Source organism: Ursus arctos, unplaced genomic scaffold (genome assembly GCF_023065955.2).
Source record: "Ursus arctos isolate Adak ecotype North America unplaced genomic scaffold, UrsArc2.0 scaffold_6, whole genome shotgun sequence".
Taxonomy (NCBI): domain Eukaryota; kingdom Metazoa; phylum Chordata; class Mammalia; order Carnivora; family Ursidae; genus Ursus; species Ursus arctos.
This window is the reverse complement of record NW_026623078.1, coordinates 32,933,133-32,960,213: the sequence shown is the minus strand read 5'-3', so window position 1 is coordinate 32,960,213 and position 27,081 is coordinate 32,933,133. Positions and strand designations below refer to the sequence as shown.

The window sequence follows — 27,081 nt, the reverse complement described above, 5'->3', positions numbered from 1 at the left end:
TGTGAAATGAAGCGAGAAAAGGAGATGGCGAGCTTGTGTTAAGAATTTCAGGTGTATCCCAAGGATCATGGGAAGCCATTAGAAGCTAATGCGTAAGCATGTTTTCTGGTAAACTTTTTCCATACAGCCTTCATTGAAAAATATAATTATAAAAAAGATTAGATATAGATAAATCAGAAAAATTAAACCCAAGTGTGCATTCTGGGTATCTCTGAATAAGAAAACATATACAATTTAAAATATACACTTAATAACATACCAGAATACATTTTTCCGAAATAAAGAAAAATTGAATCTGCACTGAGGAGTGAACCAAGTTCAGGAAAAATCGATACAGAATAATCTCACCAAGGTATATCTTCTTGAAGTCATTGAACTTCAAGAATAAAGACTCATCTAGGCATACAGACAGTAAGAGGAAATCATCCACAAGAGGGAAAGATGAATTGGGTGCCAGATGTCTCCACAGCAGCATTCAGGGAGTGCCACAAGGTAGAAGAGCAGTATCTACAACATCTGAGGACATGACACTTCTGAGAGAAAGTGTGAACAAAGAATGTATGCCTTACTAAGTTGTCCTTTAAGTCTGAAGGCAATGGATAGATATTCTCAAATAGAAAATAGTGAATAGAGCACATATGAATAAAAAAAAAAGCTACTGGATCATATGAATCATAAACGTTTTTTCAACAAAAAGATAAATCAACAATTTCAAAACTCTGAAGTTGATAAATTACCGTGAAAAGAGACTACGTAGTGAACATCCAATCAATTAAATAGAAATCTAAGCTTAAATAATTGTGGGATTATGGTTACACAACAAAATGTATATCAAAAATCTTGACCTTATAAAGTTTTTTCAAAGAACAATCTTTGAATGATTTTTGCATCTACTGACTTTTTAAAAATGAGAAAATATGCACAAGTATACTGCCTTTCCCCATTCCTTGCCTTATTCTTATCTTTCAGTTACCTTACCTTACATTTATTGGGCATGTGTGCGCACGCGCGCACACACACACGCACACGCACACGCACACGTGCACACATGTCCACACCCTTCCAAAAACAGACCATGGTTTTTAGAGAAAATATAGACCATATCCACATTAAGGAAGAGTGATATAGTCCTACACACATTATTGTCCACTCAGATTCCTTTGCCCAAATCATAGGTAATGCTTTACATTATTTTGAAGAGTGGTTTCAGTTTCTCCTGCTGGTAGAACACCCACTGATATGTGAATAATGAAACCCATAACAATTCTGTCAAATAATAGAACTATTTGCCTCAATGGCTTCATTTAGTTACACAGAAGAGAAACTGGGCACACCTTGCAGGTTAAAAATTCTTTCTTTATTTTGTATTGTCACCTTCCACTCATTGATTTCTATAATCTGAAGGGGGACATTTATTTTTCTTCTTTCTACAACAAAATCAGAGCAGAGTTCTGTTCTTCCAACTACATATACAATGGTATTTAATATTTTTGTTATAACTTATTTTAAAGTATTAATTTTCTACATGTACTGCCATACAGGCTATGAAAGTTTATTTCCCTAGACTCTGTTCTGCAAACAATCCAGAAATTTGATCAAACCTATTAACCAGTTGTATTCCTGCTACTACAGATGCAATAAATTACAATCAGAGCTTCAAATTAGCATGTAAAATGCGTGAGTTGAATTAACTTTATTACATTATGAACAAAAGGTCATACCTTCAAGGAAAATTAGAAAGAAACCCCTCTGAAGCAAAAATTAGAATTTTGTAACCTCAAAATTAATCTTAGAGATTTCCTAATACAGACCATAATTCTTTTACATAGGAATTTTAGACTATGATTGATTGATTGACTCGTTGATTTTAGAGAGGGGGGGAGCAAGTGAGCACAAGCAGGGTAAGCAGCAGAGGGAGACTGATGAAGCAGGCTTGATCACAGCGCTCGATCCCAGGACCCTGAAACCATGACCCAAGCTGAAGGCAGAAGCTCAACCGACTGAGCCACCCAGGTGCCTCTATGATTTATTTTTCTAAAGTCACTCTGTTGCTCAGTACTCATGATCTATCTGTGTGATATCAGTCAAACTGCTTATCTACTTCATTGTTTGCAAAACACAATAATTTGTTATCAAATTGATAGCAATTAATGATGTTAATTATATTATTTATTCATAAATAATTTATTATTATGCTGGATTCTTCTCTCCAGTCTGACAGTTTTCATTTGTACTTACAAGAAGACACTTTCAGAATGGAATTGTCTGATTAACACCAAAAAATATTTTTCCCTTAAGATTAAAAGTATATCTACAATAAACTAACCAATTAAGAAAGCCAAATATTCTCAGGCAGTATGCAGCAATTTCACATATTATTTTATGTTTGCTGTGTCATCTAATAAATCAAGTGAAGTTTTTAGAAAGAATGGGCTTACTGTACCTACGCTTCATGGCACAACCAGTATTCTGGCTAAGCATGTTTTCCTTTAAAAAAAAATAGGTTATCTTGATTTTTCAACATATCTTCAACTCAATAAAATGACAGCAGAATATATATTAAAAGAGAAAGACTTTTCTCTGAAATTTTAACTCCCAATATGTTGAGAATATAGACTCAATTATTGCCATATCAGCTCTTTCTGTTTATTTTGCATGAGGAGTAGAATTTTTCAATCCAAACACTTCGTTGTCAACCTTCTTTTCACAGCTGCTCATTTCCCCCCCAAACATATATATAAGCATGCACGGACATCCCTTATGCCTGCATTTTATGGGAGAATAATCTATTCCCAGGACAGACTATGTGAAAAAAGAGGGCAGAATATAGAAATAGAAAATTTCCTAATTCCTCTTACACAAGGAAGAGTCATTATTTCATTCAAACTGAATTTCCTAAGTTCAGTTCCCTAGTTCTTGGTCTATAATCAGTTGTTCTATGATACGACTTACATGAAACAGTAAGTTATTAAAATAAATTCAGAGCCTAGCATATCCAGTATTTAATTTTGTCAGGTAAAGAATATTTTAAAAATCACCATTTCATTAAAGATAGGACTTTTAAAGCCAAAAATGTAGGAAGGACATAATTTCAGATTAAAACTAGGAACAGTTTATGATTTTACACCAACATAGAAGCAACATGATATTCAGTCTACAGACTCTTGAAAGTTAGTCACAGGTGAAATCTACCCATGGCATGGTATTAGGACTCGCTGTTCCGTTCCATAAAGCATTTACTCCATACTGCCTTGTATGTGTACTTGTTAAAAATCAGTTATTTATCATCTTTGTTCTGCTTTGTATCACCCACAACATCCTGTCAAATGATTCATTCATAGTGTGCACCCAATATGAGTTTGTGGAATGAATGAATAAAATAATAGCACACATATTTATATCTTTAATTTTAACTTTTAAGTACAAGAGTCAAATAGTGGATTATGTCAGTTAGACTTTTGTCCATTCTGCTCTCTTTTAAGATGAATAATTATGGTTCATTTTTCAAGAAGAACATTCTAAATAAAGTTAAAAGATTTTAGTACGTTATTTACCCAAAAAAAGGATTTTTACATAAAGAAATTATAAGACATGCCACTAAAATCAGAGCATTCCTACAAAAAAAAAAATTCTCACCAACTCAATCACTACTGAAGCTCGACAACAATGTCTAACAGAGGAATTTGCCTCCTTAAAGTAACTTCAATTATATTCTGTATGATCATTGACCTTTTCTTTTGGTTACTGCATTTAAAAAAGGAGTTAATGACTAACCATAACCATGCTGTTTAATTTATTTTATTCTGTTACCATTTGTATTTCAAGTATCAACACCTGAAAGGGTACCAGTTTTGTATGAAATCACCTCTTAAAAATAAAGTCATTCTATTTTTAAAGTAAATTTATACTACACTATAGCTTTAATCCCAACACTGATACACTTTTAGTATTTTTGTTCCTCAAACTTTTCATTTGCACTGGCACAACCTAAAATATTAAATATGTCACTACTAAATATTTTATATATTTCTATTTATATGTCAAATATTTTATATAATCCAAAAAACATTTGCCCAGAGTTGACGGCAGTTTCTTATCGCTGACATCTATTAGAAATTAATATTGAAGGTCCAGTTGCTGTATTCTTCTTATATCATTTTCAGGATAGTTATGATTTTCCTAACTGCATGTTTGGACTTCTATAGAGGTTAGCTTCTTAAAATGAAAATCAGTAAATCCAATGATTTTTATATTTCCTATTAGGCATTTAGGTCAACTCAAGTTTTATCCCAGCATTTTTTTTAAGCATTCTTAAAGTTACAGAAAATTGAGCAAACTAGCCAAATGTTCTTGAAATCTCACTATTCTTCTAAATATTTTACCCATGAATTTAAATTTTTCCCACACTCCCATGTCATTACATTCAGGTAGTATAACTCTTTACCATGACAAAGAAACGTATTTTAAAATAACTACTTTTATTGCACATGCTTACCCATGAATTGTTTCCATATCATGTCACCATTACATACCAAATTGGGTCAAGACTCTGTCACAGATTGTTGAAAAATATTTAAATTCAACTTCTTTATTTTCCAAATTTTCATGTTTTGTCATTGCTCTATCACATGAATTCACATAGCACAGACTACCGGTAATGCCCACGTAAGCCTTCTCCTTTCTCCTGATTATCAGGACCTCATTTTGTCAAGGTTGCACACTATCTCTGCACCCATGAACTCAGGCAAGAGGCTTTTTAATAAACCCAAGACAGAGATGACATTTTTTTCCTCTTTGCCTGTGACTGGTATAATTCTGGACAATAAGATTTGAGGTGATATTAGTAGAGTCTTCTAGGGAAGGTTTTCTTTGCTCTTTATAAAAGGTCAGAATACAGATGTGTCCTTTGCACATTACTGTGTGAAGAAATCACTATACTATAACCATCTGGCAACCAGGAATAAAAGATCCTGAGTCTGAAACTCTCAAAGAATCAAACAGAGAGGAAAGACAAAGAGATCTGGGCTTCTAACGACATTGTTGGACTTCTGAAGAGCCCAGGGAACTTTTCTGGACTTCTTGTTATCTTAGATAAGCAACTCCTTCTGTCTGAGCCACGTTGGTTATGTTTGTTATGCATGATCTGAAGCAGTCTGTGACATCTCCATAAAACAAATAAGGAAACCAAGACTCAGAGAAATTACATGGATGGCCGAAAATGGTTCAGTGAGTGAACAGTAGAGGCCTGGCTAGGATATAAATTCCTAGTTCGGTCCTCTTTTGAGTACATTGTTAAGTCTCTTTCTTAAGAACTGTTTGCTTGCACAAAACATTGACTAACAATGTACTGTATAAAGGTGTACTGTATATAGCAAAATATTTTATGCAACAATGAGCACATATACATGTTATCTTTTGTTGAATTATATGAAACAACCATTCTTATGCATCAAAAATGTTCAAATAGTGGAGGGGTGCCAGGGTCGCTCAGTCAGTTAAGCACCTGGGCTCACATCATGATTTCTGGGTCCTGGATGGAGCCCTGCCTCAGGCTCCCTGCTCAGCCTCAGCCTTAGCCTCCCTGCTCCACTGGGAGCCTGCTTCTCCCTCTCAACCTGCCCCTCCTTTCCCCCCCCTCCTTTTTTTTTTTTTTTTTTTAAGATTTTATTTATTTATTTGACAGAGAGAGAGACAGCCAGCAAGAGAGGGAACAAAAGCAGGGGGAGTGGGAGAGGAAGAAGCAGGCTCCCAGTGGAGCAGGGAGCCCGATGTGGGCCTCGATCCCAGGACCCTGGGATCACGCCCTGAGCCAAAGGCAGATGCTTAACGACTGAGCCACCCAGGTGCCCCCTTTTCCCCTCTCCTCGCTCTCTCTCTCTCTTTCTCAAATGAATAAATAAAATCTTTTTTAAAATGTTCAAATTTCAAGTGGTTCACTATATCAATTTTATTGAATTCCCATTGCTAATATAGAGCAAACATATCTAATTAGTGTACATTAAATGTTCTTTATTTTGATTCTTAAGTTTGCTACCTAAAGTTTAAAGTGAAATTTCCCATATTTTCCACACTTACCTTTATCGGCCTTCTTTCAAGGAGAAATTCTAGTTTGTTTAAACTAGTTTGAAAAGTTTATAAGCAAATCCACCAATGACAATGCTGTAAGACTTTAAGCATCTAAAATACATGCTCACTTTCTTTTTTTTTTCTTTTTCTTTTCTTTTATTTATTTATTTGAGAGAGAGCGCATGAGCGAGGGGGAGGGGGAAGCTGACTCCCCACTGAGCCAGAAGCCCACCTTGAGGCTCCATCCTAGGACCCTGAGATCATGACCTGAGCCAAAGGCAGATGCTTAACCGACTGAGCCACCCAAGTGACCTCATGCTTACTTTTTTTTTTTTTAAGATTTTATTTGTTTGACAGAGAGAGACAGTGAGAGAGGGAACACAAGCAGGGGGAGTGGGAGAGGGAGAAGCAGGCTTCCCGCTGAGCAGGGAGCCCCACGCGGGGCTGGATCCCAGGACCCTGGGATCATGACCTGAGCCGAAGGCAGATGTTTAACTGACTGAGCCACCCAGGCCTCTCTCATGCTCACTTTCTTAAATGAATACCTACAGGGCTCAGTCAGAAACTGTAGCAAGCTTCAGATGATAAAGTTACACATAACCTAAATAAGCCATTAAAATATGATGATGTAACAACTGAGAAGAAATATACCTCCAATTAGAAAATGTTGCATTATGGGTTTTTGCAAAAGATGTATGTAGGTGCAGTGACTTTTGGGGATATTATCATTTGCTGTCATCTAAAGTGGTATTTTATAACTTATTATCATTTTAATTCAGCCATTTGGGAGTTTATTAAATCCTTTCTTCTCAATGGGACTCCCACTGGTTTTAAGAGAGTAACATACAGAACTCAGGAGTTGATTGGATTAGCTTTCAATGTTATTTTAATTGACATTAGAATACAATACTGAGAGAAGGAATTCAACCTTTGCTAAGTTCTGCACAGTACTTTCTGTTTACTTCCAAAAGTATTATTTTCTATAAACGGTACATTAACACGTCCTACAAAAACTAAGATTATTTACTTTCAAAAAGTTTAAACACTGCTTTAAATGCATAGAGTTCTCCACAAAAATGAGATTAGCAGCTTCAGTATTGCAGTGTAGCCATATTATAAAAATTATTACAGAAATCAATATTGCTTTCATTTCCAGAACTAATCTGATGGTAAGATCTTGTTTATATAGATATTAAACAAATGCATTATTCACATTTTGTAATGATTTTCTAGAGAAAAAGAGGACATTTTTTAATTATCATATGGAAGTGGTGTAATAAATGAGTATAATCTTTATTAACAGAAAGTTAATTTACATAAAACAAATGCTCATTGAATTATTGAATATGATAATATCTACATGCCTACTCCTGTTTGTCATATTTTGTGCCTTTTGGCGACATCAGAATTATAACAATCTGATTTATGCATTAAATTTAATGCATAATATGACAACGTACAGATATGTATGCCTTATAATGTATAATTTAAACATGATTGCTATATATTTCACCCATTCTTTCATGACTTTACCGATTTTCTCATGCAGCCAGAAATCACGATTAAAATGCAGGTTGCCAGATATGAATGTCTGTTTGAATTAATGAATATTTTCATAAAAATACTCCAACTATGAATGTTTTAAAAACCTTGTCATAACATTCACCAAACTTACACATGACAGCAAGCATGTGTTACTGCATTTTCATCTTAAATATTTGATGATTGCCTCTTTAAATCCAAGATTCATAACCCAAAGGCTTTCATTTTCTTACACCATGTGTAATTCAAAAGACATTTATTAGTACAGTCCTCTTTTTATGCATCAACAAAACATATCTGAAAAAAAGCAATATATGAACTTCCCAGAATTTTGGACATATTTTAAGGTATTAATTATACATAACAATATTTTATAATATGTATACACTATTTATACTCTTTCACTCCCTCTCAGTGGAATAAAGATAGGATTTACAATAAAGATGATTCTGGTTAAACATTAAAAACTACAATACAACCGGAATCTTTTTCAACTTACATTAAAAAAGTGTAAATATTTCCTAATCTATCCACATTTTCAAGAAATGATTACGTTGCACAGCTGCAATTTATGAGATTCTGAAAAACACCAGTGTTCTAACAATTTCTTAACAATACTGTCAGTTTTTAAATTACAAATTTAAATTTAGCATAGGTAAATGATGATAACAGGCCTGTTACAGTCATCTTTATTACTTAAGAAGGAAACCAACTAACAATTGTAAGAGCAATTCCATACTAGGTTTCAACTGAAGGTTGCCCATTGATGGGTCACTCTCACTTGACCTTGAGTGTGCAGAAAGGTAGTTCACCATGGTAACCTTAGTCTTGATGCTTTCCATACAGTAAATCATTTCAGTCTCTTCATGTAATTCTTTTATTGGCTGTGCAATTGAAATGTCATGCTTCATGAACAGAGAAGCTAGTAATTTCTTATGGGTGATTAAACCACCTTTCTAATGTATGAGCATGGATAAAGTTGTATGCAACATTTTAACACACACTTAGTTCATCATAATGTTTTCTCTGTTTTTTAAAAAATATTCTGGTAGACATATTTTACCCTAATATATTTTCTTAATTTTAAATGCATGCAGCCTATCAGTATACTATCAAATATCTGGTATCATCTGATAAGTTATATGGTGGTGTTTTTACCTACAGACAGAATGTGTGTGTGTTTATGTTTATAAATAAAAGTTCTTTAAATAATATTGAAGTTTCCAAAAGCAGACAAGCTTCAAAAGGACATTTTAGGCCCTAAGCCAAAACTGACATTCCACCTTTAATTATGTGAAAATCAAGAAAAGGTATTTTAATGACAAATTATGAGAAAATCATGAAAACCATGATTTCTTTAAAAAGAGTTACAAAATTGCTTTTTCCTTCATGAACTGTTCATATATATCTCTAGACAGTCATTCCCTTATGCTTTTATAATAAAACTCTGCTTTTTGAAGCTCATTCCAATCTACTATATTACTCTCATAATCACGTCTGTCAAGATCCCAGCCCCACCCCCACCCCCACCCCCACCCAGTCCTTCCATTTGCTCAAATCTTGGCATTTAACTCACAGTTTTCTCTACTCTTGACAATTTCTGCTATCACCCTGGGAGATTTTAAAAGTCATATGGACAATTTATTCCAAATCCTGGCCTCTTAGTTCCTTCAAATCCTCATTATCAATGACTCTCTTTGGCCATCCACTTTACTGGACAGATATTAGAACCTGTCACCCCCAAAACGCTTCCAATTTTAATATGGTATTTTAAGAATTCTCACCACACTACCAGTTTTTGTTTTATTTTTTAAAAATTATTATTTAACTACATTAACTATAACCCTAAAACTCATTACAACAGAAAACTTCAATTTGTTAATCCCTCTAGTATCTCCCTATAAATACTCCCTTTATGACATCACCTACCCCCATACTACACTAACATCTTGTGGAACATGATTCTAACCATTACATTTATAATACCTAACTCCTCGGGACGCCTGGGTGACTCAGTCAGTTAAGCATCTGCCTTTCACTCAGGTCATGATCCTCGGGTTCTGGGATGGAGTCCCACATCAGGCTCCTTGCTCAGCAGGAAGCCTGCTTCTCCCACTGTCTGCTGCTCCCCCTGCTTGTGCTCGTTTGCTCTCTCTCTCTAACAAATAAATAAAATCTTAAAACAAATAAATAATAAGAATAAGAATACCTAACTCCTCTATTCCTCTGTCTCTGCATTTTACTCATTTGAAAGACCTCAAATTTGGGTGATCCCAATAGTGTTCTTTCTTCAGGTCTAAACCCAGGCATGTGAGTCCTGCTAGAGAAAAACAAACAACAGGGAATGTTGACTCCTCTGTATAAATTAATAAATCACCAATCTTAACTGAACACTCAACACTTCCTGGTAACTGTACCACATTCATTGATCAAGCCACTTTCCTGTTCTCCACACAAAGATTTCAGACCTTCTGTATTACCCTCAAACCACCAGTACTCTCTCAGAAACCTCATTCTCAGCTAAGAGTGTCACCTTCTACTACAAAGAGTAAATAGATGCAATCAGAAGAAAACTCCCTGCCATCAAACCTATGAACTTGTCTGCATTTGTCCCAGTTTCTTATTATTTTCTTGTTTAAATAGGTGCTTTTCTTCTCTGCTATTAGACCCACTTCCCTTCCATTCTCATACTTTAGTATCAATGATCCTTTCTCTAATTTTGTCACATCTTCTTTCTAGAACACTCTTCCCACTCCTAAATCAACAAACTCTCATAATCCGTTAGATCTCCATTCAAATGTTTCTTCTTCACTGGACTTACCATTCCCTCCAAAATAAATCAGATTCCCTTGTTTCTCAGTCTTATTTTCCAACAACTGTATTTTCTACTTTCCTGCATTTTAATAGACATGTTTATCACAATTCAAAATTTTACTTAAGTGATCACTGAATTAATATTTGCCGTTCAGTATTTTTTAGCATTACAAGATCACCATTAAGGCACATAGTAAGAGCTCTATAAGTCTTTCATAATGAATGAGTAACAATAGAAGAAAACACTGACATAGTATGTACCGTGTGCCAGCCACTATACTTATAAACTCGTTTAATACAGCAACCCTATCTTCATGTTATAAATGAGAAACCTCAGGCACAGGCAAGACTTGACAGACACAGAAGAGTTTGGCTCCAGAGTTTATGACTTAACAACTTACTCAACTGCTCATGAATGAATGAAATAAAATTATTACAGTATGCCTACACAAAAAGGCAAAAATAATATGACTATGATGAGATTTATTCATATTTTTATGATATACAGTACAACTATGGAGTGGCAAAGTTGAAGTATAAGTTTAGGATTTTTCCAATCCTTTGACATTTTGAATTGAAGTGTATGGAAAAGGTGTACATGTTTTCATATTCGTCTTTGGTGCTTTAATTACATTCTATTTTTTCTTAGTAAATTAACAACATTCTAAGGTCAAGTTAATAGTAACAGTGACTAAAAATGGAAGAAAAAATAAAAATCTACAATATAAGACATTGGTCTGTTTGGGAATAATAGCAAACCACCTTTGGTCACATGAGTCCTCTGGATTGGAGCAAATGGGTCTACTCAAAACGGGTATACTAAGGGCTCACTCTGGCTATTGAGATATAAAGAAAATGCTGGAAATGAAGAGTATCATAATGGTGGAGTAGGGATGTTAGGGGAGCAGTTACAGAGAAAGAGAAAAGTCAGTTAAATAATATCCCTCTTCCAATACTGGCTTCGCCCCACTACATTCTTTGGAGCTGAATCTACATAGCCTTCAAAATATAGGGAAGAATCACACTCATTATATTTCATTTTTCACCAACATTCTATAAAGTATTGAAGAACTGAATATAATATCTGATTCAATAATCAAGAGAAGAGGAAGCAATTTTCAACAAAGCCATCCTCCATGAGAAAAGAAATACACTTGAGAGAATATAAGAAGGCTTTCAACTCAGTGGGAAGGGAATGTGAAAGCACTTCATTGAAGCTCATTGTAGCTTGTGCACAGTTTGCCTGCCAAGAAATGCTCATTCAATATAGGGAAATAAATTCCCATTCACTAATAAACACAGTCAAATGCAAAGTTGCTTTACAAAGTCAAAGTCTATAAATATCTTATAACTGGTTTATGCATTAACATAGTTCCCCCAAATTATATTTTATCACCAGGCTTTTTTTTTTTTTTTTTAGTAATTCTATTCTTTTTCTTTGACTTCAATTGTTCATGGCACAATCACATGTTCGTTAAATTATTCATATTTCCATGGGAGAAGATCATAATTCTCCAAATACCGGAATCATGCAGTGTGGAGATATTTAATTTTTCAGGTTTGTATATATGAATAAACAGGAAGCAAGAAGATTAATTACTAGTAGTGTTAACCATCAGCACCCAATCCCCTGTCAGCCAAGGCTCAAGTGTCATCTCTTGATGTGAATATTGACCCAGGAGTCAGGAGAATAGCCCAGGGGTTGTATTTTCCAATAATGTACTGGAGACATATGACAAGCTCACAGCCAAGTAGTAAAGCACTTCTTAACTCACAGGACCATCAAACTGGATTAAGTGCTTTGAAATCCATGGATAACAGGTGCTCCAAGGACTGAAGAGCTCACCAGGTCGCCTCTTTCCCTCCGGGTCATTCACCCCTTGCGCCTCATGTTAGGAGAATATTGATGAGAAGAGTGACAGAAGATGCCCATGGCAGCAGAAAGTAAAGTAAGGGAAGCCCATTAATTTCTCATATACAGATTTTATGCTGCACTGCTAAAAATTCTATAATGATCTTTAAAAACATTGATGCAATTTCCAGAATCCTTAGAAGAGTCTCATCAAGTGATTAAAACTTGGTTTTACAGACAGTTACAGATTTGCTTTCATATTAAAATTGTCCCTAATAACATATTATTAGCCAATTTTAGGAAGATTTTTTGAAAAATAGTTTGATGAAGCATAATCATCCAACAAGATAGCAGTACATCCAAATAAGGATTTAAAAATACTGAAGATGATCTAAAAATAGCATCTCAATGTGGAAATCAATTTATAACTCAGAAAATGGTTCCACATTAGTCAGTAGAAGTTCACTGATTTACAAAACTTAATTACTTGAAAAGCCATAAAAAGTTTTTATGAAATAATCTATTCTTTAATTTTAAAAAAAAGACTATCAAAGACTTCCTTGAAATGAAACATGGAAGGAAAATATGATTCAATTTGAAAAAATTACTTAGCTAATTTTAGAAATTCATACATATTTGGCATTGTAAAACAAGGTATGCCTGGACTGTACTCTATTCATCTCTTAGGTATACAGTCTACTAAATCGATGACCTCCAAATTGTATATTTAATCTTTTAAGATTTTAAAAGAATTGTAGAATTCTTTTGCAATGGATTTAGACTCCTCCCTTTCTCCAAGACAATCTGAAGAGGTCTCTAAAGCTTGATTTCAGAACTTCTGCATTATAGCATGACTCTGCTGGGCTATCCAGCACTCCAACTGACTTGGGTGTTGGTGAAATAATGGTTCATTGGATACTCATTTTCCTCATCACTATTATAAGAAAAAAGGGAAAGAATGAAAAGACTGTGACATAGTAAAATAGTTTTTGTACCGTTAGCTCATTTTTCCTTAAACAAAATACAAAAATAATGTGGTATAGTAAAATAGTTTGCACATTGTTGGATTTTTTTTTTTTTTGAGCACTTCAAAAGGCATAGACAACCTTTGCAAAAAAAAAAAAAAAAAGACATATGACCTTCCCATCTCATTATAAAATTAATTTGTATTGTTTGTAGGAAGGGAAAATACAGGGCAGAAATCACCTAAGAAAAATATCTAAATGTAGGAATAAATGTCTTTAAATGTTAGCCCAACTAATTTACATATTTTTCTCTAAATTTAGCTGAAAGAAAAGTATATAATTTGAACTTGGCCTTGAAGCACAAATGTAACGTGCAATGGATGGCAAAAACAACTGAGAAATTCTGACCTAAAAGGAATGGAAAGGCCAAACCACATGGCCAGATTGATGGAGAGCACTGTGGGGAACTGCCTGGTCCTAATAGCACAAATCTGTGTATCACTGGTATTGCTTCTCTCCAGATACCACCTGGGTTCTAGTCAGCATTCAGGGCGGGTCAAACACTGTCATCAATCTCCACTCCTCAAGTTGTAGAAGAGAAAGATGAAAGCTCAGGTTTATTTCTCATCTCCATTAAATCCATGTTTACAGTATGATAATTGAAAACTTTTCGAGATAGAGTTTAAAACAATATTTTTATTGCATCAATGAGTGTTTGAAAAAACGTAAAGTGCATTGATAAGCTAATATTTAACTGCGGGAATCAATTTTTTTCATGTTTGCCAAAGTGATTTACATATTTTTCTTAGAATATATCTTTTAAAAAATGTGTATTCATTCATCCTGGCTATAGAACTCAGATATTGCACAATGGGTAGAAAGAATAAATTGAGAATTTGGTGGCAAGTAACCAAAAGGAAAATAGGTCTTTGAAATGTTCAGATATTTGCTAACAGGTAAGAAAATATATCTTTGCCTTACTTTGAGCAGAATTATTTACTTTATACTCCGGTTTTGTTATCCTGATAAACAAAACTCTTGAATTTTTTGTAGCTATCTGTTTGTTTACTATATATTTAAATAACTTCTATTGCTTTAGTATATTTTAATAGATCTTGTACATGACTGGAAGAATGAACTCATCTTTACCAAACATTTATTAAGAATGCCCTCAGTGGTACCCATTACAGGACACCCCACAGGTATATTTTGTTTTGTGCAATGAGAGCTTCCTGGAAAGTGCTGTGTCAGGTCATAAACTTCTTCCAGCAAGAACGGTTTGTCTGCTGTGTAACTCAGTCCAGGACAACAGTAGGTGCCCCTCAATTAATGTTGCTAGTATCCACAGAACAGCATTTGTGACTAGAAAATGCCATCATGCTAAAGCTTTAAAAACTTGTCATTCGTGTGTGAAATTTAAGAAACAAAATGAACCAAGGTAAGAGAGACCAACAAACAAAAAACAGATTGAAATACAGAGAACAAACTGGTGGTTGCCAGAGGGGAGGTGGGGGGGGGATGGGCAAATTACGAGAGGATTAAGAGTACGCTTACCATGATGAGCACTGAGTACTGTGTAGAAATGTTGAATCACTACATTGTACACCTGATATTAATATAACACTGTATGTTAATCATACGTCAATTAAAAAAGATTTTTTAAAAGCCCAAATTTCTTATCTCAATGTGCCAGTTAAACTTAAATGAGAAAAGAAAAATTTTTCTTGGCTAATACTTTCCTTGTTTTTTGTAACATTCTTAAAGATTAATTTAGAATCATAGACCTCCCTAAAAATGGAAAAGCTATTCTTTTGCTCAATATTATAGCGCTCCCTCAAGAAATAGTTATTTTTTGGGATATTTATTTAGCATTTTTTTGCTCCCTACAATATTATGTTATACATTCAACATAATAAGAGGATATTAATCAGAAAATTAAATATTTTAGAGGTTTTCCTTAAAAGTTAGCCCATCACTGGGACGTCTGGGTGGCTCAGTTGGTTAAGTATCCGCCTTTGGCCCAGAGTAATGATCCTCATGATCCCAGTGTCCTGGGATTGAGTCCCGCATCGGGCTCCTTGCTCAACAGGGAGCCTGCTTCTCCCTCTTCCTCTGCCTGCCACTCCCCCTGCTTGCCTAATAAATAAATAAAATCTTAATCTAATCACAGGCTTGCAACTTAAATGACTTTGGGATTTAAATTCATGTGAGCGGCATGGCATGGGAATTCCCACTCAGGCTACTGTTACTTCTGAGACATATGACAGAAACAAAACTAGCCCATACCACAGAAATACATGCTCAGGATAACCACACACTTACACACATACACACAGTCTTGCTGAAGATAAGCAAGCTAAGATAATAAAACGCAATAGGAAATAATAACAAAGAATAGTTAGATGCAATTGACAGTAATAGACTCTAAGAAATGCAGAAAATAAAACAGTATGATAGAGACTGCATAAAATGAAAAATTTTAAAGTGATTAAAGTATAAAGAGTAAACATTGTGTGAAATCATATAAAGGAACAAGGGTATTTTAAAAGGAATGAAACACAATTGTACTGTTTTTTAAACACTGAAACATGCAGTTGTTTTAATTTTAAAAATTATGGTCAATTAGAAACAATTAGAAGCAGCTAAAGTGAAAGTTAGCTACCTGGAAAATAGTCTGTGAAAATTACCTGAATGAACAAAGATAGCAAAAGAAATTTTAAAAAATAGAATGGTGAAGTTAAAAGGCCTAGAGAATAGAATTATGAGTTCCAACATATCTTTAATATGAGTTTCAGTATGAAAGAATAAAGAAAATGGGAAGAAGCATATTAAAGTAATAAAGAATGAAAGCACTGAATTTTTGCATCTAATTCCAAAAGCAAATGGAACAAAAGCAAAAATAAACAAGTGTGACTACATCAAACTAAAAAGCATCTGCACAGCAGAGGAAACTATCAACAAACTAAAAAGGCAACCTACTGAATGGAAGAAAATATTTACATATCATGTATCTGATAGGGGGTTAATATCCAAAATACAAAAAGAACTCAACTCAACAGCAATCATCATCATCATCTGATTAAAAATGGGCAGAAGATCTAAATAGACATTCTTCCAAAGAAGACATACAGATGGCCAAAAGGTACATAAAAGAATGTTCAACATCACTATTAGGGAAATGCAAATCAAAACCACAGTGATACATCACCTCACACCTGTTAGGTTGGCTATTATCAAAAAAGACAAAAAATAACAAGTACTGGAGAGGATATGGAGAAAAGGAATATTCACTCATTATTAATGGGAATGTCAGTTGATGCAGTCACTATGGAAAATAGTATGGAGGTTCCTCAAATGCTACTCAGTCATAAAAAAGAAGAAAATCTTGGTATCTGTGACATGAATGACCTTGAGGGCACTATGCTAAGTCAGACAGAGAAAGACAAATGCTGTATGACTTCACGTATTATATTTGGAATCTAAAAAAAGTCCACAAATAAACAAAGCAAAACACATAGATGCAGAGAACAGATTAGTGGCTATTAGAGGGGAAGGGAGTTACAGTGGACAAAATGTGTGAAGGCGGTCAATTATATGGTGACAGATGGTAACTAGACTTATTGCAGCATTTGCTTTGCAGTGTATACAAACATAAAATTATTATGTTTTGCACCTGAAACTATTATAATGTTATATACATTTCACTCCAAATTAAAAAAAAAATAAGTCAAAGAAAGTGAAGGAAATAAAAATATAAGACATAAACACTGATGAAATGAAAAGAAATAGAGAAGTTAAAATCTATGGTCAATTCCTTGAAGAAAAATCCCATATTTAACTAGAAGAAAGTATTTGCAATTCATATCAATAACAATAAATCAGAATCTGAAGTATATTCTAAATATACTGCAAATCAATAAGAAAATGAACAAAGCATATGCATAGACAAGTCACAAAGGAGAAATCTAGAGCAACTAAACAAAACACACACTTGGCTAAAAAAAAGGGGGGGGAAGAAAAATTTGTTTAAGTCTCATTTATAATTTAAAAAGAAATTCTAAAAATAAGGGTATCAAAATGCCACATTCAGCAAGGGAATCCAGGAAGACAGGGCTAAAAAGAGTAACTACTGGATCTGAGAATCTAGAAGTCAAGGGTGATCTTTATCAGAGCATCAACAAGAGTAAAATCAGTCTGCAATACATTGAGAAACGAATTTGAAGAAAAGAAATGGAAACAGCATAATGACTTTCTTTAAAAAGTTAGATGATCCAGGGGCAACCGGGTGGCTCAGTCCATTAAGCATCTGCCTTTGGCTCAGGTCCTGCTCCTGGGGTCCTGGGGTCCTGGGGTGGAGCCCTGCTTCATGCTCAGTGGGGAGTCTGCTACTCCCTCTCCCTCTGCCCCTCTCTCTCTGCCCCTCTCCCCACTCATGCTCTCTGTCTCCCAAATTAATAAATAAAATCCTTAAAAAAAAAAAAAACTTAGATGATCCAGGAAGAGGAGAGATGTAGTAATAGCTGAAGCTAAGACACCTGCTCAAAATAGGCTGATTTATTAATTTTTTCACTTAATTGTTTTATTATGGCTGGACGGCAAGCTTATTATCAAGCTCGGAAGTAGCCACAGGAGAGGGAAAAGTCCTTAAAGTAAGAGAGAAAATAAATGATAGAGCAATGCTCTGGAGAAAGCAATCAATTGCACCAATGCAATGTTTAGCCTTGAGCAAAAGAGTAAAAAGAATGCCTTCATTTTTAAATTGATGTGTATAAGAGATGGGCCTGCATGATGTTGAGGATATTCACTAATATAAGAGAGCAAAGTAAGAGGAAGTGAGTCTAACATTAGGTGAAGTAGAAATGATTTAGATATGACATTGTAGAGATCTAAGCAGATGTCAGCCCACAACCATATTTTATTCATGAAAAAAATATATTATACAAAGCTAAATTAAACATGGGCCATCATGCCCTTAAGGATCTCAGTCTACCAGGAAAAGTGAGACCTGTTCAAACATAACCAAGATAACTAAAATGCCATTCATTCCTCCTTTCTCAATATATACATATTATTTTTTTCTTTTCTCTTTCATTTTATAAGATCACGTATCATTCTGTGTTCCTCTTTCTTCCCAAATCTCTAAAGGGATACATGAAAGGGGAAATGTTTACTATAGTGCCAACATTAAGCTCAGGCTCCCTTCCACAGCTTAGCACTGTGGTCTCTATAGAAAGTCATCCAGAGCTCTGGAATGATTTCATGCTAAATGCATGAAAGAGATGAGTAGTAGGAGAAGTCATTAAAATTATTCTATTTCTTCTCCTCCCATACCCAAATAGACTTCACCTTAGAAAAAGCATTACTTGCACTTCCTAATATGAAACTGACTTTTATCACGTAGTCAAAATACTTTAAAGATAGACAAAATCAATCTTATTGACCATTTCTCAAAATTCTGTCCTTGAATATTAAAAGTTATGTTTCAGGAAAGTAGAAGTTTCAAATTTATATTGTTGAACTTCAATGAAGATCACTTTGATACCAATTAAAATTTTCATCTTTTAGGTTTATTTGAAAATATTGCACCAAACAAGAAAAGGCTATCAACATTCATTTTAATGCAATTTATACTAGCCTTTGATTTTCAGCAATAAATGTAGAGACAAATAAAATTATTACCATTATAAGAATACTATGTGTTTTTAAGACAGCAATGTTTTTCCATGCATGCTGCTAAAGAAAGCAAATTTATCATGTATTTTAATTTCTCAGAATTAAAATCATTTGCTCAAGCTCCAAAGAAACTGTAATATATCTAAAGTTAATTACAACTTTCTTTTCCTATATTTAATTATGTTTTCTTCTAAAGAATAAGCATCATTCATCAATTAACTTCATTTTATGGTTGGCATATTACATGGAATCACTGAAGCAGAAGAAAATGTATAGAGAGGAGAAAAAAACCTCAGAGCATGCAGTCCTCAAGCATGCCAAGTTATCTGCTCTTTTTTACTTTTAAAAATCTCTTCAACATTTCATTAGTATTCTTCTTTTTAAGCACTGTAGAAAATACAGAGTGTATGTCTGATACACTATTTCTGGACTATACAGTAACAAAGTGTATAAATTCACTTGGAGACTCAGAGTGACAACTTGAATTTCCTTAATATATAGTTACTTTCTCTGAAATTAAACAATTAATAAGCCAGCAGCTATGTGAATCATAAATTATTCATACTTAGTCTACCAATGAACATTAATCAATTATAAAGAGACACAGAAATTAAGACCAAGAGAAAGAGTCAACCATAGCCTTTTAATATTGAGACTCTGTTAACCCAGTCTCTTTAAACATATTTGATTTGTATAATAGCATCAATATGCACAGCTATGCTTGCTGCTCAAGTTTCCAACAAAATAACCAATTTATGAGTATACATATGCTGTCAACCAGTAACAAGAAATACTCATCACAATTCTGTAGTCTTTGACTAAAAGGGCTTATTAGAGTTCTTTCGAATTATTGTACCTCATCAAATATTTAGTATTAACTCTCCTGGCTTCCCAAAGAATTTGAAGCATACTGAGAAACATCTTTAGAATTCTTTCATAGTTTGAATACCAATAACTTTATACTAATACATATAAAATTATAATGATCCCAAAAGCAAAACATCCACCTGGACAAGGTTGCCAAGTCAGTCAGTCGTGAAGCATTACATCATTAACAGACACGGGTTCAGCAGCAAACTTATGACTTACGGATTATCTAATGAGAAGTTTCAACATGCTTATCCCCAACACATACAATTTCTAGATTATGCAAGTACCCATTCTAATTAATTTATTTAAAATCAGTCAAGGAAAGAGCTATAGTTCCTAGTGTTCATTTTTACCAAGAGTAAAGCAATAAAATAATGAGAGTATATAGACGGTGAATAGGGATTTAAATGGAGAAACAGAATTAATAAGGATAAAAAAATTAGAACAGCCATTTAGTTAGAACTATCAATCAAATGTTAATGCCAAGTATTACCTAGAAATAGGCTTGAAACTATTCTTTGGTTGATGCCCTGTAGACATAAAGTGTTTGCTTCTCACCAAAAACAGGAATGGGCCATTGACAAGTATCACTGGATGTATTATTTCACTGTTCTTTGGAAGCTAGAGGAAATAGAGAAGCTAGGTTTACAATACGGGAAATTAAGAACATCTGAGTCTTTAGCTGCTTTTTTTTTTTTTTTAATTTTCTGTGCCCTTGAGCATTTGTAAAGACATGGCAACTTTTTTCCGGATCTGATGTGATGGTCAGCTCGGGGTGGGGAAGAGCGGAAATAGGACAGCTTTACAGGCCCCCAGAAAAAGTCATTGCCAGTAGTTCTCATTCAGAAGGCATAACATTACAAAACCCTGAAAGCTCACATGCTCAGCTTGAAAAATCACTAACTACCTGTTAGTCCTTTCTTTCAAAATCAATCAACAGATATTTAGAGTCCTTAATAAACACTAGCACTATGCTAAGTGCTGTGAGAAATACATATATATCAGATGCAACTGCTATGATGTAAATTATACTAATACAAAATAAAAGCACTCTACAAAGGGCTAAGTTATATGCAATAAAAGATGCTACAGATAAAAGTACTAGTAAAGTAATGACAAGGCAGATTTCTTCAATGACTACCAGACGGTCACACTCTACTCCAGACCTACTGAATCGGAATGTGCATTTTAGCAGATGCCCAAATCTTGTGATTTATAAGCACATTCAAGTTTGAGAAGCCTATCTTAGGTGTTTTCATAAGCAAAATGGTACTTAAATCAATTGTTAAACTAATGAGTTGGCCAAGAAAGGTGAAAAAAAAGAAAAAAAAACAGTCCAGGAAATTTCAGGCAAGTGATCAGAAGAGAACAAAAGTGTGAGCATGAGACGGTGTGAGACATGCTCCAGGAAGATTATAGCTTGCCAACTTTGCTAGGGCAAAAGATTTTATTCAGAGAGTGCCAAAAGATAGGTCTTGAAATGTGGAATGGGTCTGTGTAGGAGATGACCTGAAAGTCCAATTGAGGGAAACACTTAGTATTTTTTAACTGGTCTGTGTTTTGGAATCAATGTGATTCACTGTTCAGAATCCACCCTTCAGAAATGAAGAATTCACTCTGCTAGCTGCCTTGAGTATTGGCTGCTGGGGCCACAGAGTTGAGACCTCCCTTGAGAGTTGCCCTTAGCCAAATGGGGTTGCTTTACCCAAGTGTACACCCTCTTCCTGGAGGCAGCCCACATCCAGCACTGGCTGATGCAGGGGAACAAAGGCTTGTCCTGGCCTCAATTGGGGACATCATTAAAGGACCGTCTTAACATCAGAGTTCCCTGTAGAGTGAGATGAGTTATCTCGTATGAATACATCTCATTACGGTAACTCCCTCTGCTCAGTCCTGCTTTTCTCATTCCCTCACAGATGTTGTTCCCAAGAGAGCTTCTCAATAAATCTCCTGCACACAATTCTCCATATCAAAAAAACCTAATCACCTTTCTCAAAAATTTATATCATCACTAAAAAATGTATAATTAGTTCCATACAATTTCATTCCAGTATTATGCTTTGGTTACTTTATTAATATGCTCTAACAATCCATCTAAAATGTACATTTCTTAAAGGCAGGAAATGTTATCTATTCCTTTAAAAAATAATTTCACTAAGATAAGTACAGATTTGGGTAAACAATAAACATTTAACTCTCATTTTATGAATTTTAAAAAAATATTTTTTCAGGTTCTTTTATGTTAAAATTTCTGTACTATTCCTAAGATAAGCAAAAGAATAATTTAAGAAAAGCATTTATGAACTGAGAAGTACCTACTTCCAAGACTGATTTCAACCCTGCCCATCATCCATGTCTCAGCTCTTTCGTGTATCCCTCTTACCGCACTTGGAACATAATAGGTACTCAGTAAATATTGGTTAACTTAATGAATAAATGAGTAACATTTACACAGTGCATTGCAGTCTAAGTGTCTTTTTTGAACCCTCCTGGTAACTTTCAGGTAATAGCTTCAGTTACAACAGGAAGCTAAACAGACACAGAAACATCCAACTTTAAAACAACAGCAAAAACAACAACAAATTCCAAGGCTCACCTCAGACTTTCCGAATTAGAATCTCTATGGGTTTTCATTACTTCTCAAACTTCTCAAATGTGTATTAATTCCTAACAACTTCCCAAGTGCTGCTGATGGTCAGTGCCTCACACAACTAGGAATAAGTTTCAAGTTAGACCAATGATGGTATATTGTTAAAAAAGCTCCTCAGGAGATTTTGAAATGTGGTTACTCAGGTTTTTTGTTTTGTTTTGTTTTGTTTTGTTTTTTTCAAGTCATGCTCAAGCCCTTCTCCTGGAGATTCTGTTTTAATTGGTCCAGGATGGAGTATGAGTACTGACATTTTCTCCTAATATGCAGCCAAAGTTGAGAACCACAACTGTAGCTTTTGCTCGAGAATGCTTATTATCTAGGATGTGGTAGAAGCAGGACTATACCTGGGTCTCAACCCAGTGTGCATGCCTTTTATGAACTCCATACTACCTCCCTGGACATCAAATAAAATTTCTGAATTGCCCCATTCACTATCCAAATTAGGTTTCACTCTGAAATAAATTTCATGTATTTCAGAAATATAATTATATATCTGAAATGTATAATAACCGCTATTATATAAGTTTCTAAAAATCACAAAGGACAAATACATGATCAGAAAATGAAAGTGGGTAAACATGATTTCATTACTCTCAGAATTCATTAATAAACTCTTTGAATCTTTAACAAATCTAAGGGTCTCAGAGAGTAGTCCTATACATTCTCTGAGCACTCATTTCATTATCTCAGGAAACTGCACCTTTCCAACTTCCTTCTATATTTGGATGGAGAATACACAATGCCTCTACACTCCCCAAATCGCCCGCAAAATTCTTTACAATAGGAGAACTAGTAAAAAATAATTTCCTTTTGCTTACATTTTCAACCTTCTTTGTAGGCAACCCACAAATATCTCTCTGAAAAATTCTAGTCACCCATCATGACGACTGAAAAATATAAGCATAGTCAGCCACATGCGCATGCCATCAGTTTTTCAATGCAACATAGCAAGCGGTAAAGCGCAAGCATTTCAGCGGAGGCCTCAGCCACTAGATGCCGCTGATGTGTCTGGAGGCCTAGGAAGTGAATTCTACAGAACTATAAAGGCTTACATCTTGGAAAATAAAATGCTGTTACTATGGTGACCAGCTGAGATTATGGATAATGAGAGTACCATGTTTTCCACTCTCTAAGGAGCTATTGTTCTCCGCATATTGCTCTATGCTGAACATTACTGACCTTCAAAATGTATCAAAATCATTGGTACTTTCCTTTCTTAAAAAAAGAGATATTTCATTCAGTACTTTTGTGTGAGTGAGAGCTATACACATCAGTTATTCACACACACACACACTCACACACACACAGATATGGAAAGGAACCATTATTCAGTGCATTTTTCTTATTTACGTACAGAAGAGAGATCAATGGTATTAACAGTACATGATGTCATAGTTTCTACAACTTAAGTGTTCCCAAATTCTTTAAAATTCTCTATCTACAAAGATAGAAGAATTGAAGAAACGAGTATTTGTCATCTCTGTAACAGCATCAAATATCAAGCTAGAGATAATTGTAGGCAAGAACATGTTTTCAGAGGAACCAGGATATACAAAATTTCCAGTTTAGTCTGAGAAAATCTTGAAATAGTTATTTTTCTTCTAAAGCTAGCAATGGACAGGAAAAGAGTCATGGAGGAAATAGAAATCTTTCACATAAAACAGTCTGGAACAGGTATTAAAAGATATTAAAAAGATAAATGGCATTTATTATTTATTAACTAGTTGTTGGGTTATTGATGAGTTTTTAATAATATTCTCCAATAGGAAATCTGTGAAATTAAGGTTCATGTCCATATATTTCTAGAAAAATAAAATGTAAGGGGAATATTCAATGGATATTGGGATTGTCTGTAAGAATATCATACAAAAAAAAATTTCCCCAAAATAATTATTTAACTTGCATAGCCCAAAGAAATCAAAATTAATTAATATATCTCAAAATTCAAGCAAGGGAAGTATTAATGACCAAATTTTTCATGTCAAAAGATTTTACATAATAACTAATGAGTATGAAAAGTAATAAATATGTCATTTTTCATAATATATGATAGATTCTCATTATCGCAGAAAACTCCACCCAACCATTCCTTTCAAAAACTATTGCCAAGCTGCTTAAACCTAAAGTGAATTTGATATGCCATCTCCTTAGGCCTACTCTCCAATGGCATTAAATGATTCATGGGAACAGAACTTGGTATGTTCTTAACAGTAGCTGCACCTTTTAAAAACAAATAGAAGATGGAGTTGACAAGAAATATCTGGAAATAAATGTCAAGGGACATTGTTAGAATACTAACCTGGTATTTGGGTCATAGTTTCCCAAAACACAGGAAATTCTCAAAGTACAAGCTTGTGTCCACCCATATGCAGCTGTCACTTCCATGAAAAGGTAATATAGACATTCAAGTCACTAAAAACAACGACATGATATACCCCACAATGTATTTTACTCTTCATCTTAGTTTCCTGGGGCTTCCATAATGAAGCAATATAAACTGGTGCCTTAAAATACAGACTTGTATTGTCTTCCAGTTCTGGAGGCTAGAAGTCCAAGATCAAGGTGTGAGCAGTCACACTCTCTGAAACCTGCAAGGGAAACTTTTCTTGCCGCATACTAGCTTCTGCTGGTTTGCCAGCTATCTTTGGCATTCCCTGGCTTCCTGCTGTACATTTCCAATCTCTGCTTTTATCATCACATGACATTCTTCCTGTGTGCCTCTATCTTCACATTGCCTTCTTCTTATAAGGACACCAGTTATACTGGATTAGGAGCCCTCCCTTTTCCAGTGTATCCTCATTTTAACTAATTACATCTGCAATGACCCTACTTCCAAATAAGGCCACATTCTGACGTACTAGGGGTTAAGACTTCAGCATAATCTTTTATGTGTGAGGAGGGAGGACACAATTCAACTCATAACACTTTCACAATTCTGATAGTATTTTGGTACAGCATCAGACCTTATAAACTACTACTATTTCTGTCTCTTGACTTGCAACTGCTTTGTAGGAGATCATGAGACTTACTACCAGCTCTATGATGTCACACTCAAGCATCGAAAATGGACTCCAATGAATGCAAAGCAGGATAGACTAGAGACCCAAAAAATATAAAGGACTCACTACAGTCTCTTCTGACTTCTTCCTGAAATCAGGCAGAAATATATATAAATCATATAATCTTAAAAAACATATTGACTTTTTTTTTCCAGTTGTCATTGGCAACTAAATACCTACATGGATGGACATAATGACACTGACGATTATTCTGGGGAAATATTTAATTCTAATAATAACATGGCTTCATATTTTACTAAAGAATATATAACGTATACCATTCATTCCCTTTATATTTCATGTAGTTATGTAAATAAGGCAATGAAAAAACACTGCACCTTCATAAATCAGTGGACCAACCTTAAATGCCTTCTGTGCTTCAATCTGTCCAACCAAGGATATTCTAGTTATATTTGAGCAATCTAATTTTTTTTCAAACTTTCATCATTTTTTCCTATCAGATTCTCTTCTAACACTACACCAAAAGAGGAAACATAAATGATGCCCAAAGTTTTAAAAAATCACAAATGTGCTCATTGATCCACTGATCCTTTCATCCTCATCCATGAGGATCTACCATATTCCAAGCATTGTGGTTGGTCCTGGATTTAAGTAGTCCCCAGGCCTGGCAATGGAACTAAGTTGTGGTGGTATAAATGCTGAATCCCAACTAATCTCTCAAGCTCGCTCAAATGCTTACTGAATATACAGTGAGTCCTTTGTATTAGAATTTAAAGAAGAATAAGAGGTGTACTGTAAAATACATATTTTATAAATGATATTTTGGTTGGGTTTCCCAACAGTGATGCTAAGATAATTTACTCTCGGATTTTAAGGGAAGCTTTAGATTGCTTTTGCAAGTGTTCATCTGAAGAAACAAACATGCAGTCACATTTTCAACAGCCTAACGGCAATCATCTCTACAACCTGCCAATACCACAAATTAAACTTGTTCCAACGCTGAGCCCATCATCTTCATTCTCTAACTGTACTTATTTGTATGCTACTGATTTCTCTTGTTGACACCATCACCCAGGCTCAAAAATCAATCTTTTTCCTTTTTAAATATTCCCTTTATGAGGCCTCTCATTTACTTTCTCATTTTAGCTCCACACTATTTTTCTATCTATTCTCTTCTGTATTTCCACAAACACCCCTCTCTTTACCTTTCATAGAATGCTGACTTTCTAAATGGTCTCTCAACTTCCTTTTCCAACATATTTCTCTCATTGAATAACAAATCTGATTATAATATTCTCTTAAATAAAAAACTTTTTATCCTCCCATTGGTCCGTGGAATAAAGGCCAAAGACCTTTGTCTACATTTAAGGTCTTCCATAATCAGTCTCCCATCTTTGTTTCCTATCTTCCTATTGCTCATCATATCGAGAACACTATTTTCAAACCAAAATAACTGCTGTTAACTTGAGCATTACAAATTCAGGACATTAATCACACTATTTCCTATAAGAATGACTTCATATCATATCCAAATTCTGTTATTCAATCATAATAATCACTATTTTTATTTAACTGTATGAAATGAAGGACTGAGCCAGCTTACTGCAACCAAATGATATACTTCCAAAT

General features: G+C 34.5%; 1 long non-coding RNA gene across 1 annotated transcript in view; it reads left to right on the top strand.

The window, feature by feature from the left end:
- Positions 1-1,913: 1,913 nt before the first annotated feature.
- LOC130542863 (uncharacterized) overlaps positions 1,914-27,081 on the top strand; it is a 69,205-nt gene continuing 44,037 nt past the window's right edge. The window contains exon 1 of the long non-coding RNA XR_008957720.1: positions 1,914-2,013. This is a non-coding gene — a long non-coding RNA (uncharacterized LOC130542863). The remainder of the gene's footprint in view (positions 2,014-27,081) is intronic.